General features: G+C 33.8%; 1 protein-coding gene across 1 annotated transcript in view; it reads left to right on the top strand.

The window, feature by feature from the left end:
* LOC145269416 (neuronal acetylcholine receptor subunit alpha-5-like) overlaps window positions 1-15,215 on the top strand; it is a 315,989-nt gene that overhangs the window by 59,546 nt on the left and 241,228 nt on the right. The gene's annotated exons all lie outside the window — the stretch shown is intronic.

The raw sequence follows: 15,215 nt of genomic DNA, 5'->3' as shown, positions 1-15,215 counted from the left end.
AATGAAACCTATGAGAAATATGTTTCTTATTAAATTTTAAAGGGTTTCTATTCTGAAAGAAGTTTTAAAAAATTTAATCTAAAAAAGTTATTTTAAAGTTTTTGTTAAAAAAATTCAGATTTTCTCATTATTCAGATATGTATGACAAAGAGGAAGTTGCAAAAAAGAGTTGTGGTGTGAGGAGAAATACAAACTGAAACAGAGAGAATATTCAGACCTGTAATAATACAAAGAGGGGGTTGCAAAAATGAGTTGTGGTTTGAGGAGAAATACAAACTGAAATAGAGAGTAGGAGAGTTTTTATAAATACATGAAAACCACATTCACTTTTTTTTAAATCCAAATTAATAAATTAAATAAAATATAATCTTAAAAAAAAGACGATACAAGTTAGAAAAGCATTTCATCCAAGGCATGAAAATTGTTAAACAAAATATTTTGTACTATACGCTTTAAAAATAAATGTACACGATTCAATTTGAAATTTATTTATCTTCAAAGTGAACTTTTATAAATTTTACAAAGTAAGGTATTAAATTTTTATACAATACGAAAACAATGTTAAAAAGTTAAAAATTATCGCAGCATCTTATATTAGAACCCAGCACTCCACTATTAATAACATCGCATCCGAGAAGAAGAACAACAACGTATTAAAATATTTGGCGAAGCGTGTAAACGACGCTCTTTGCTAATATTGGCCCATTGACTCGTTGATTTTAAAACTCAGATTTTAATCGACTTAGACTTTTAATTGACTTTTAATATATACGTGTAACCTTCCATCATTCGATACTATTTATTATTTATTCTACTTTTTTGCTTTTCTACTTTTCATTTTCGTTCCTATTCTCTTTCACCTCATCAACTCCGTGAATTCCGCCTGAAGATTATTCGCTATCGAATCGAAAAAGCTCATGATAACTATAGAACTTTCATTAATATTTTCGATTTTGATATAAAAAGATTATACGAAAAATCGAAAAAAAAAACGTTATAAAGTATAGTATTTCTATAATATTTCATAATGTCTGCTTGAATATATATATATATATATATATATATATATATATATATATATATATATATATAACTTACACGGATTGACCTGCGTTTCGTAAACATGCCTCGAGCTATCTATCTATCTATCTATATATATATATATACATATATATATATATATATATATATATAACTTACACGGATTGACCTGCGTTTCGTAAACATGCCTCGAGCTATCTATCTATCTATCTATCTATCTATCTATCTATCTATATATATATATATATATATATATATATATATATATATATATATATATACATATACATATATATATATATATATAAATTGAACCTCACTGGATGCAGACACGCTAATGAGCCGTCTAACGATGAAACACCTACTCTTAAGCAATGAGATTTCGAATCTCTCTAGATTCAGTCACTCTGATGAGTTGTAGACGACGAAACATGTGTCAGTGGATAATTATATTTTAAACAATATATATGCCGCTCCTCATTTGGGTGTACCAAATTGGTCAAAAGGAAAATTATTCCAAACTCTCATTTAGATAAAAAAATGCACTTTCCTATAAATAATTGAATTAATTAAAAAATATCGTAAACAAAGCACACACACACACACACACACACACACACACACACACACACACACACACACACACACACACATATATAGAATAAATGACAAAAAGTTACATTCCAAAATTCATGATGTTGACCATCTTATAATTTATTCCTTTAAATCAGTTGACTTATACAATTAGAGTATCTATTTCTTAGCGCAAAACCAATCATTTAATTATTATATCAATTAGTGAATCTATTATGCCCTTAACTCATGAGAAGAAATAGCAACAATCAATCCGTGCTATTTCTTCTGATGAGTTAAGGGCATAATAGATTCACTAATTGATATAATTATTAAATGATTGATTTTGCGCTAAGAAAAAGATACTGTCAAGAATTGTATAAGTCAACTGATTTAAAGGAATAAATTATAAGATGGTCAACATCATGAATTTTGGAATATAACTTTTTGTCATTTATTCTATATATTGCTCTGTAATCACATTGAGCTTCTTATATAAGGATTGATATATAATAAGAAAATATATTTCTAAAGATATATATATATATATATATATACATATATATATATATATGAACAAAAACTATAGATTTTCTTGTGCTCCGATTAATATACATTTTCTTGACTTTCATGTGACGAATAAAATGACCATTTCCATTGATTTTTCCAGGAAAATCGATTTTTTCTGCGCAGAGAGTGTATTCCTACCTTACTTCTTTGAATCTAATCATGAGATTATTTCACTTGTACTTTTGTTTTTCGTATATTAATTTCTTTCGGGTTATTTAATGTTGAATCAAGTTAATTAAGTATAATAAGAAATCTAATGGTTCGAGTTTTTATTATTTTCAAGTAGTTGGTTCAGTTAATTTGCCACATAACATATTGGCCATTTATTTTTTTAATTTTTTTAATTTTAATTTTAATTTTATTATTATTATTATTATTATTATTATTATTATTATTATTATTATTATTATTATTATTATTATTACTACTCTTATTATTATTATTATTATTATTATTTATTTATTTATTTATTCATTGATTTATTTATTTATTTATTTTTATTTTATTTTTATTTTTTTTTAAATTTTGGTCAATGTTTTCGTTAAGTTCCTGACGGAGCATAATAAATAAAGATATTTTTGCAGAATACGGACTGCGTTACCGTTGGTATATTCCAAGCAGGTTACATAAACCGCAGGAAAGTGCCGAAACGTTTAATTAGTGCAATCACAGCATTCGATAATAAGCAAATTGTATTTTTTTTGTTTATTATTATTTTTTACTGCATTTTTTGTTTATAAAATTGTTAGGTGAAAGTACAGATCAATGGTCAATGTTTTTGTTGAGTCCTTAAAGGTGCATAATAAATAAATAATACAAACACATATGTTGAACAGAAGTATAAGGCTAATATCAATTATACAACGTAGCTTCTGCTACTTGACTAACTGTTTATTATTATTTTTATGACATCTTTTGTTTATAAAATTGTTAGATGAAAGTACCGAATAGTTAAAAATCCCGAAGAATAGTTCAAAAGAATACGACTCGTCAGGTATTTGTTGACATTAGACTTGGTGTAATCAGCAGATAGACGGCTTGATAAGTTGTTGGCGAATGTTGGCAACCATGTTGAATTCTAAATTAAAGCCCGTGTTATACACATTTTGTAATATTCATTTCTCGTTAAGATTATAATCTACGTAAAGAAAAGAGTATATGTATGTCTTTGTGTCTGTCTGTGTGTAAATATTTAACCGCTAACATCTTAAATTACCGGTCACATGACGCTGAAATTAACAGGAAATAGTAATCATACACCAAGCATGCTTTATAACGAGTAAAATCTTTGTTTGAATGGATGAATAACACGTACAGAAATCATCAAGTTGAAATGCAAAATTTTTTATTTCAACTTGCCGACATTTCTATTAGTTTTCGCGGGCGTAAATTAACCATAAGTTAAAGTGGTTTAATTTTAGACATTTATATCCGTCTGTAGGGCTAGCTGAAACTATAAGGAATGCGGCTGGAGTGCTAAATATATTCATTTCGATTTTGGCTGATGGCACGCAAGTCATTTTTTTTTTTTTTTTAACTTTTTAAATCAGTACTACATATTAATACAACGTTGTGCGTAAACCAACACGTTATAGCCTCAGTCGCAAATTAGACAAAGTGTAGAAAAGAACTTCAACTCGCTTTTTTTCGTTAATACAATGATATTTATTTCCTCATTCTCTCGTTCCTGCTGTGACGTCAGTCACATGATTGTCTTTTCGAACGTGTTCTCGAACGTCATCTACGTCTCTTATGTGATATCGAACGTTATTCCCGCCTCTAACGTGATCTCCTTTTTAAAGTCTTTATTTTTCCTACCGGCGGCGTCATGTCGCATGTATTTGCATGCATGCGTCCGGTACAATATCATATTGAATAAAGAATTGGTTTTGTAATAATGAATCTGCATTTACGACCGGCAAGGTCACCCTTCTCTGCTAGTTCTATAATAGATTATGATAAATTAATAATTAGTGTTGGGACGATTTATCGGATTCAGGAATCGGAAAAATCGGAACTTTTGATGGTATCAGAATCGGTATCGGAATCGGAAAAATCTGTGCCTATTTTCCGATGCCAAAAACGATTCTTTCAAGTGTCTTTTTTATTTGATTTTGTTTAAAGTGAAATCTTCCACTTCTGGTAGTAATATTTAAATAATATATATTTATTGATTTTAAACTACCAATAAAAATAAAACCGATAGATTATCCCCAACAAGTTTTTTTTTTTTTTTTACGTTTGAGAAAATATATGCACATTTAACATGTGTTTTTATGGTAATCGGGAAAATAACAACTCTATAATTGAATTTTTACAGATTTATAAAGAATCAGAATCCGAAACGGTAATTGTAACGGAATCGGGAATTAAGTACGAATCGGTAATTGTATCGGAATCGGGAAAAATATTAGAATCGTTCCATCCCTATTGATAATAGACAATTACTTTTCACACAGATTGTATATAAATTATATGAACTCCTATTGATGTATTTGAAGTGCACTAAGGAAATTAGTAATCATACTGTCAGTTATTTTAATCTTAATAGTGAATGGGTATTGGATTCGATTGAAAATCAATTAAACGTGAGGATATTTGATCTAAAAATGTAATATGTACTCTATTATATTAGGCACATTCATTCGCCAGACAATCTTGAGGTCTGTTGTTATTCCTATTTTAAGAGAAAAATAAACGTTATCATTTGATAGCTTTAAGGTATTTTTATGAACAGCAAATGTTTTCTATAAAAATACAAAAACAAAATCAAAAACAAAAAAAAAAAAAATGGAAAATTACATTTTTTTTTTCAAATTCAAATGCGTCAAGCGTTTGTCTTTTGTGATAATTGGAATAACAATATCTCATCTGTTATTTTTAGTTTTAATCTAAAATAGAAATTACGTTGGAGGGGAATAAAATTATTTTTTACTTGCAATTGTACAGGGTGGAACACTAAAATTGTCGCCTTAGAAAAGACAACATGATTCCATTTCCGTTTGACAAAAAAACAGTTTTCTCCTTTTTCTTTTGTTGCAGACTATCTTCTAGTTGGCGAGTTGTGCACAGGTGCCAAGAGCGATAGGAGCCTTATATCATGTCTGAAAGTGACACAATGTTCCACGAGCGAGATCGGAGATGTGTCGCTGTACAACTGATGCTCTCCACTAATCCAAGTTAGATGAGCCCGCTTCGTTTGGTCAAACGTCGAGAACATCATCAACTTGACCTCCCATAACACCAAAGCCTGCTTGATTGCTGCCACCCGCCAAGCATTCGACGAGCTCTCGCTAGTGCCTGTGGAAAAGGCATGCTCCCAGTTCCGGACCCGTATAGATACGGTGATTGAGACTGAAGGTGTTTACATTGAATAAATGTCAGCTCTACTACATAAGCAAATTACCTGAATTGTTTTGTTTTTTATTTTCAATAAAAGTTTAAAAATATAGCCGCAGTGTTGTTTACATTAGGGCGACACTTTTATCGCTCAACCCTGTACATTTTTAGATGAGAATTGATAATTAGAATTATTCAGACTACTATTCTCATCGTAGTTTTTATTTTCACACCATTCTGCTCGATGTAATCCTTGCCTTTCTTCAAGTACATCTTTTTTTTTCCGAAATTTGGAATAATTATATAAAACTCTGAAATATATACGTAATTTTGAACTAAACGCTTTATTCATATCACAAACGTAGATTGTTCTCGTTCGGTGAGATATGAACGAGTAAAAGTGTTAAATAAATTTTTTTTTATTAATATTTATTATCACCTGTAGTGAGGATCGAACCTTCAACTCACAAAATACTCTCATTTAGAACTGTTTGCTAATCAACGATTTTAAGCGTTACGACCAATTTGGCATGAAGATTCTTAATGTCGAAAAGATACACCCGAAAAGAAGATCGTGGGTTACATCGGCCGAAGCTCTGTGAACGTGACAAAAAGCTGAGGATAATCGTCGAAATAATTGCTCAAATAACACAAAACAATTGTAAACCACTGCAAATAATTTTCCTCATTTCCTTTACGTACTTAAATCAAATAGAACGTCTATAAACAGGGATTCTTTCCTATTCGCGGAACACCATAGCGCGTAACAACTTCCCGTTTGACTGCAACATAGTCGTTTTTAAGTCGAATATCAACAAATACCCATTACGATGTCCTCTTTAGTAATCAAATTTTCATCATCACACCCCATCGTTCCCAATTTTCTTATAGCATTGTTCATCATCGAACCGACAATCTCATTACCCCCTTATCCTCGAGCGGCATCTGGTCTTGATAAATAGTGTAGCAGCGGCATTCACCTTACGCGGGTTCCCCCCGAAGGTGGAAGTTTCATGGGAATATTAAATTCACTAATGGTCCCCAGTCGCGTGTATATCCCGGTTAAGAGAAATGACGACGTTAGGTTTTTGCAATTTTTTCATAAAGGTGTCGACGTCCTCCTACGTACAGTGCCCAGATTTCCCAAATGATACGGAACAGGCTCAAGTTGTTTAATATTGACGATTTAATGGGAACCGATGTGTCAGCGTGATTATGCCCTATTGGTAAGCATTATTATATGTAAATAGTATTTTTCGGGTGTCCATACAAGATATGAATATTACGAAACCTGAATACTTTCAGCTTGAGTGCGTCAGAACAAATTGAGGATACGTCTTTGACCATAAGTCCAATAGAAGGTGAACTGTTGTGGTTTCTTCTGACCTTGACTGTCATACTGTGGTATTGTTCGGTTCAGTCTAAGGACATCTATTCTTTCAGTTTTTACCTCTCTTATAAAAAAGGGTTAATTTATTGCTCATCGCCTAAGACGCTTCTACAGAGGAATATCAACGGAGCTGTTCAGGCATTTTTTTTAAAGTCAGAGCACGTTAATTCTAGTGTGCTGGCTTTTCAAAAAACCACACCTGACCTTTTGTCTAACATTGTGGAAATGTTGATTAGTTGGTTGTTTTTTAACGGCATATCAATCCTTATATGTCGTTTAATGCCATGAGAGGTTATTTATTCGCTGATTCTTAGGTATGGGACGTTTGAAGTAGTATACCTATACTCCATGGCTGGCTGGGATAGCTTCCGAACATGCATGTCTGATCTACCGCTACATTCCATGTTTACAAAGGATATGTCCTCTATAGTATCAGACCTAACCGAATGGTTAATTATAGGCATAGACCGATTCATACCATCCAAAAAATTCCAACAAAAACCTAACAGCCAGCCATGGTTTTCCCCAGAATATGCTGCTGCCATTGTGCACAGAAATCACTTTTTCCATAGCTACCAACATAATAGATGTACTGAGACTAAAGCTGCTTTCAGTAACGCCAGCGACCACTGTAAAAGAGTAATAAAAAAATGCAAGAGAGCTATATGCCCAGTCCGTTAAATCCAAAGTAACTGATCAGCGGCTTGGTTCCCATCAGTTTTGGCAAATAACAAATAGGATCCTGAACAGAAGTGTGCGTTCTATCCCAACCATTATCAATGGACCAGAGGTCATCTTGTCAGCATCAGAAAAGGCCAAACTATTTGCAAAGAACTTTGCAGCTAATTCTACCCTATGCGACGAAGGCCATCAACAAATATCTGTGCGTGAGGTCGCCAAGCTAATCAAGAACCTTGATTCCAGTAAACCAACTGGCCCTGACGGCATCCCAATTATAGTGTTAAAAAGCTTCAACCTGAACTTGCTCCCATACTTACAAAACTGTTTAAGCGTTGCCTTAAGAAGTGCTTTCCAACACCCTGGAAAACCACATCAGTATGCCCTGTATTTAAGAATTCAGGTGATAAGTCCTCTCCCTCTCAGTACAGACCTATAAGTCTCCTGTGTGTCATGAGTAAGTTGCTGGAATCCTTAATAAATAGAGAAATAGTCAACCACCTCAGCAGGAATAATCTCCTTAGTGACATGCAATATGGTTTCCGTTCTGCACGATCTACCGCAGATGTGCTGACGGTTATATCTCATAGGATTAGCGATTATCTTGACAAAGGCTACCTTTCTAGGGCAATTGCTCTTGACATATCAAAGGCCTTCGACAAGGTATGGCATAAAGGCCTACTTCACAAGATTTCCAGCTACGGTATAACTGGAAATGTTTTCTCAATCATTAAATCATTTCTCTCTAATAGGCTCATAAGAGTAGTGGTCGATGGACAAAAATCAGAGTCCTGCAGTATTAATGCTAGAGTCCATCAGGGGTCCATCCTGGGCCCAACTCTCTTCCTGATCTACATCAATGATCTCTCTAAACACATACTTAAATCATTCGTTGACATCTATGCTGATGACACGTCCATCTATGGCAACACATCAAAGGCTGTAAATGACAAAGTTCTCTCTGATTCTCTCTCCTCTGATCTCGAGCGTGTAGTTCAGTGGGAGAAGACGTGGCTGGTTACCTTTAATGCATCTAAAACCAAGCTCCTATCTTTACACCATCAACGCTCTGATCCTCACCTGGCATCAATTGTAATGGATGGCTCTCGCCTAGGTGAAGCTCAATGTTTTGACAAGCTTCTGGGCTTGACCTTTACTCCTGATCTGAAATGGAACATGTACATCAAGTCTGTTGCCAGGGTCGCTGGAAAGATGGTGGGTTCTACCGCTCCAGAAGATATCTCACTACTGATGCAATTCTCTATCTATATAAAAGCCAAGTACGTCCAAGGATGGAATACTGCTGCCATATCTGGGCAGGAGCTGCTAAAAACAGCCTATCCTGCCTTGACAGAGTACAAAATAGACTTCGTGGCGTAGTGGGGGATGTCCTTTGCTCTTCCCTGCAACCTCTCTCCCACAGATACGTTGCGAGCCTGTCTTTGTTTTACCGTTATTTCCATGGCAAGTGCTCGTCTGAGCTCCAATCTCTGGTCCCCCCTCGCCAATCTTTTATGAAAAACACCCGTCTAGCTGAAGCCACTGTCAAAAATTTTCCCCACTCTCTTTCTGTGCCTAAATCAAAACGTAGATTCCATGAACACAGCTTCTTTCTTAGAACAGCACCCCAGTGGAACTCTGTTCCGTCTGCCTGTTTCCCACCTGACTACAACTTGGATGTCTTCAAATCCAACGTAAACAAATTCCTGATGAACCGCCCCCTTAAGTAGACGCTTTATGAAATCTCAACACTAACGTACAACGTACTGTACATGCAATAACCCTTATCCCTGAGTGGCTTCCGGGCCTTGATAAGTGGTTATCTCCTTGTAAAAAATAAAAATGGGGTTGTATGGATTTCTTTTTCTTTTTAAACGTATCGTGGTTGGAATGCTTGTGAGGTGGGTAAAAATACTTTTGTGTTTTTTAATGTAAAGTCTTGTAATCTTGTAACCTGAAGAAAACTGAGTAGATCGTCTACATGGCGATTGTTAAACAGATCCTTCATGTTATATTCTTGGTAGTATTTTTGTCTGGTTTGTTGGGGGTCTTTACATGCAATGGCCATATGTTCAACGGTGAACGATAACTGGCCTAGCATGCGTGCCACTAACTCTTCACCGTTGTACACATACTGGAAAATCTGAGTCATCCGGTATCAAGTTGCTTTTTGTTCTTTTGGGGAATGGTTACTACACAGACATGATGTAGTATGTAAAAGTACCTCCACTGGACCATCTGTAAGAAATTAAACATCCAGTGTAGCAGCAAGTCCTGGGAACATCAACCTGAAAGAACAATTAGAAATTACTTATATACCGTACATTACGACCATGTAATCCATACATCCACCTATCTTGAAAACGCTGCTCTCAAACCTGACGTAGTTATATGGAATAAGTCAGAGAGAGTGGCAACCTTGGTTAATGTGAGTGTCGCTAATGATGGAGATCTGAACAGAGCTGATAGAGAGAAACAGACCAAATATCAAAGTCTCATGTATGATATGAAAAGAAACTGGAATCTTAGGCAGATATCAATCATACCAGTTATTATAGGTGTTACAGGGCTTATGAAAAAGAACCTGAAGTCCTACCTAACTAATATTCCTGGTGAACCAAGTGCAAGAGAAATCCAGACAATTGCATTTAAGGGAACAACGAGGATACTAAAAAGAGCTCTCGGTTGGTTTACATAAAAAACAGGGCAATGTTGGTAGCTGGTTTGGCTGCCTCATACCCAGCATTACAATCTTCAAAGAAAGAATGTTTAAAAAAAAGAAAAGAAAAGGTAGGTAAATACTTTCTTCACTCACTAATTCTTCATTCCGGTGATTGTGTAAATTGGTAATCTTTTAAACAAACGCATTTCAGGTGAAAACATTATTACGTACTCACGTGTCATGTTCAAATTAGCATAAATTCCAAAAATTATGAAAAAAAAAAAAAAATTACCCAGTACTGGTATGTTAAATGTATTTTTAACAACAACAACAACAACAAAAAATGTTACGTTCTGAGATTTTGTGCTTAAAAATTGCAGACCCTTGATTTAAATCAGGGGAAATAAGTCGATTTGTCATGCTGGATTAGCCGCACAACTTTTCCATATCAAAATCTATACGGCTATAAATGTGTTTCTTTCTTTTTTGTGTAGTGATATTCGTATTAAGAATCCTTTTTTCTATTTATTTGAAAAGAAAATACAATTTTGTTATATATGCGTCGTGGAATTGCATTCATGTGTAAAAGATTTAGATAATTTGCATATTCTTTTAAACATTCATTTTAATTAATTCCCTATTATTTTTTTCGTTTTCTTATGGGATGATCATCTTTAATTAATAATTACGTGTAATTATATTCATGCAGATATTCTACATGATTTATACTTGCGTAAAAAGGTTATAGTAAACACAAACCTCTTTCTATATATATTTATGTATGCATATATATATTTGTTTAACATGTTTTTCTTACCAAACTCCTCTGTCTACAGACATGAAACTTAATATATAGGGTATTCGAACCCATGCAAAACCATATATTTGCGTTTTAGCTGGGGGAAATGAGTGTACAGGTGTATAAATAAAAACTGAAAATTTCCAGGTGAAGGTCGAACGACGACATTACGAATATGTATGTGTAACGTAATAGCTATTGGTTCATGTTTTAATTTTTAGCCTTGCAGCAAACATGTCTTCATAGCTCAGGCATTAACATCAAAGGAAAAAGTAAATCATAAGCTGAGCGTTTTGGTTTCGATTCTCGATGGTGGCGCACGAGTCATTATTTTTTTAACTTTTTAAATTATTACTATATATTGGGTCCAATATAATATAATAATAAATACGAAATCTGCATTAATCAAAATATCATATTTAAGCATATTTCACGACCGGGCAATGCCGGGCGGCCTGCTAGTCCATGATAAAACTCGATAATTTGTTGAATTCTTTTTACTTGTAATTATTTTTCTACCGGATCATTTTTTCTTTAATTTTGGAATTTATACTAATTTCAATATGGCACGTAAGTACGCAGTAATGTTTTCAGCTGAAATGTGTTGGTTCAAAAGATCATTGATCTACAGGTCCTGGATATGACCTTAAACTATATCCGATTGTGAGACTCCAGCTTGCGGGATTTGGGGAGTGTGGAGCCACCTTTTAATTGTTATTGCTCTCAGGTCCACTCTGACTCGGAGTGGTAGTACCTGTGAGGGTCCAACAAGATACTCTATTAAAAAATTGTTCTTCAAAATCACTGGATTCGGCATTAAATAACATGAAAAGGGTTGATATGCCGTAAAACAAAAACAAACAAACGTTAATCTACACAAGTGTAACGTAACTGTTACATACAAACAAGAGGAAATAAATAAATACAAATCCGGATCAGTTGTTTTTTTCTTTTTTAGGAAAACGTTTTTTTATTACCATTATTTTAGGCAGCACTTAAAAAAAGGCTTTCGTTGCCACATGTCTATTTTAGCCTAGACGTGTTTCTCCTTCCCACCGGCTAATTCTTGTCTGCGACTTCACACGTCCGTTTACTTAGACGTCGTCTTTCTTTCTCTTCCGCATTTTTTGTCTTTTTCCTTCTTCTCGCGCACACTTCCTAATGTGTATATGAAGTTTTTCGACTCCTCTTACTATTGCTGCTAATCTCTTCACATGCTGTCCATCCTTCATTGCTGGTGATATTTTCCACCGCGCTCACGCGCACTATGTTCGCAAGCACCTTGGTTTATTCTATCTTTTACCTGTTGTAATTGTTTATACACACTAAGTCGTAATCAGGCCGTCACACTGTTAAAATGTATTCTGTTAAAGAATGCCAACAGAATATGCAACAAAGATTAGTTCCAGCAGACAGCGTCGCGATATGACTGTAAATCCGTGTTTTCGATCAATAGTATTTATCGTTTCATAATTCTTGATTCTGATTCTGTCTCCACTTCTCACTCATCTGGGTGTCACGATAACGACTGTTCATCGAGTGTGATCCGCGTGTCGAATATTACTTGGCAGGAATATACCTCTAACTTGAAGTGTAGATACGAGTTGACAGGCGCGATAGACTAATAAGTATAACAGGGGAGAGCCTTTGGCGTCTAGCATAACAGGATGATATTTATGCGTGTAAAAATAAAGATAAAAAATGTACCATTCCCCGCAAGGTTACTTAAACAAGAAAATTATTATTTTTATTTTATTAGAGATCAAGTTATAAGTTAAGAAGACGTGTAACAAAACTTGTGTCATGGGAGGAAGTACGTGACAGAGAAGCTACAGAGCTAACAATAAACTTGTCTTGCTACAACCACTGTCAACGATTTCTCTTTCTCACATGTGTACATACAAATTAAACGGAACTTCCACAAGCAAAGTTTCTTTCTTAAAACTAGCCGTCTACGGAACACGATACCGTGGGACTACTTCTCAGATGATTACAACATAGTCAGGAACTTATGTACGATACGGATTCTGCCGAAACAATAACGTTATTATTTATCCATGAATTTACTGCGGACTATTATCCTCATCTTCTAGTAGTTGCTTCACGACGTTTCGGATGAGGATAATAGTTCGCAATAAACAAATAGATAAATTATACAAATTTCTCATCTCAATAAGAATTCCAATTAATTAAATAAAATAACGTTATTAATTAGAAACCCATTCTTAACATAGGTACGAGAGGATGCTTTGTAACTATTCTGCACTTTCACCTAACAATTTTATAAACAAGAATATCATAAAAACTAAATTCAACTTGAAAATCATATCTAAAAATTAGCACGGGCCCATATTCTTCCTAACTACTGATTGTTGTTTTCAAGTCAAATGTTTGCAAATTCTTGTTGATTCTTTAAAGGGGGGGGGGCTTTAATAATTAAATTCTTATCAGTTTTAGGGATTGTTACTAATTATCTCAGTATTATCTCACGGTTCATTCTACAAACTCATTAACCATTATAAGCAAGTGGTCTTTTGGATCTGATAAGCAGTAACTCATTAGTAAAAACAATTTGACCGAGTGTCAAAGTAACTGGACGCAGTATTATAGGCTTCCACCACACTACGGGAGATTGTTGGAAGGATACAGTTCATATGGATTATTTGATGCTAAACTTCAAATCCCAAAACAAATATTAGAGTTATTTGTTGGTCTTTTAATTACTTAGAAAATATTAGAGTTATTTGTTGGTCTTTTAATTACTTTCAGTATTCCAGCCACAAAAAGAAAAAAAATAGAGAGTAAAAGACCAACATCTTTGCTGTTTTCAACTTCCCAAAAGACGTCATTATCCAACAATGCGCCAACGAGACAAACAGCTGTTTCTGTCGACAAATATAAACGACGTGAAATCCGTGGGGATAGATGAAACCAATCCCACGCATGGTTACAAATGGGTAGATACGTTTCTCTGTGTGTTTTTTATTTATTATTATTATTTTTTTTATTTTTTAGTTGAGGATCGGAAGGACCCGTAGCACAACGGCTAAAGTACTAGGTGACGTAATACAATTGGGAATTACTTCTACTCATGAATTAAATAGTTCGATTCGAAATTCCGTGCAGATTCTCCAGTTCGACAAGAAGATTCCTGAGTTTGACACCTAGAGAAGGCCAAAGGTAATATCGGTCGAAACGTGGCGAGAACAGTAGTCCGATAATCCAAATTATACAAAAGGATAGATAATTAGTTAGTTTGATCACGCGATATAGAAAGGAATAAAGTTATCATCTGAGGTAAGTTTCACATAATGTAATGCCGAAAGGGGTAATGCAGCTTAGAAAGAAAATGGTCGCCGAGTTCGAATTTTACGTATAAACCGAAACTGAAAGAAACTTTTAAAAAATTAAAGTGTTCTATAATTATAAAGAAAAAATGTTATTCAAAAGAATTTTTTTTATTTAAAAATACTATTTTATTCCGAAATAAATTCTTTATTTTATCAATTTTATTAAATCAAATTTTATTATAATTGAAGAAGAGTAGAAAATGTATCTTGGGTTTAATATCCTATCCGTAGCTGCGTAACTCTCGCTTCTCTCTAATAGTTCCTTTAGTCCTTACATTCTAGAAGCGATGTTTCTGACAAAAAGGGAAAAATTGCTGTTTACTGGATCAGAATCTATTCTATCTAACACTTATCCTTGGAAAGCTTTTTATCTACAAGTATTTTTTCTTTTTAGGGCCTTACACCATGTAGCTTCATGCCTTGTCTGGAATTATTTTCATAATAATAAATAAAACATATTTGTTACATGATAAGAGCTGTCCACTTTTCATGTAAGTAAAAAAATAGGGAATTAGTTAAATGTAAATATGAAATAGGATAGTTAAGGATTCGAACTTGCGAAGCTAGATTTGGAATTGAGAATTCCAATCATAAGTTAAAATAAATACAGAATGTTATTGAAAATAAGGAATGTGGAATTGCCATTGTTTAGCTCACACAAACTAGTTAGATATCTGTTTATTGAAAAAGGAATGTAATGATGAATTTTGTTTCTGTTATGAAAATGAAAATGAAAATAAGGAATTTAAAAACGGACAATGGAAAATGTTATTTGTGAAGTGAGTTACGAAAATTAGGTTAGAGGGTCAGCTT

The sequence above is a fragment of the Euprymna scolopes genome, chromosome 4 (genome assembly GCF_053919585.1).
Source record: "Euprymna scolopes isolate OS-2025 chromosome 4, ASM5391958v1, whole genome shotgun sequence".
Classification (NCBI taxonomy): domain Eukaryota; kingdom Metazoa; phylum Mollusca; class Cephalopoda; order Sepiida; family Sepiolidae; genus Euprymna; species Euprymna scolopes.
Note: the sequence above shows the minus strand (reverse complement) of the source record. Positions and strands in the feature narration are given on the sequence as shown.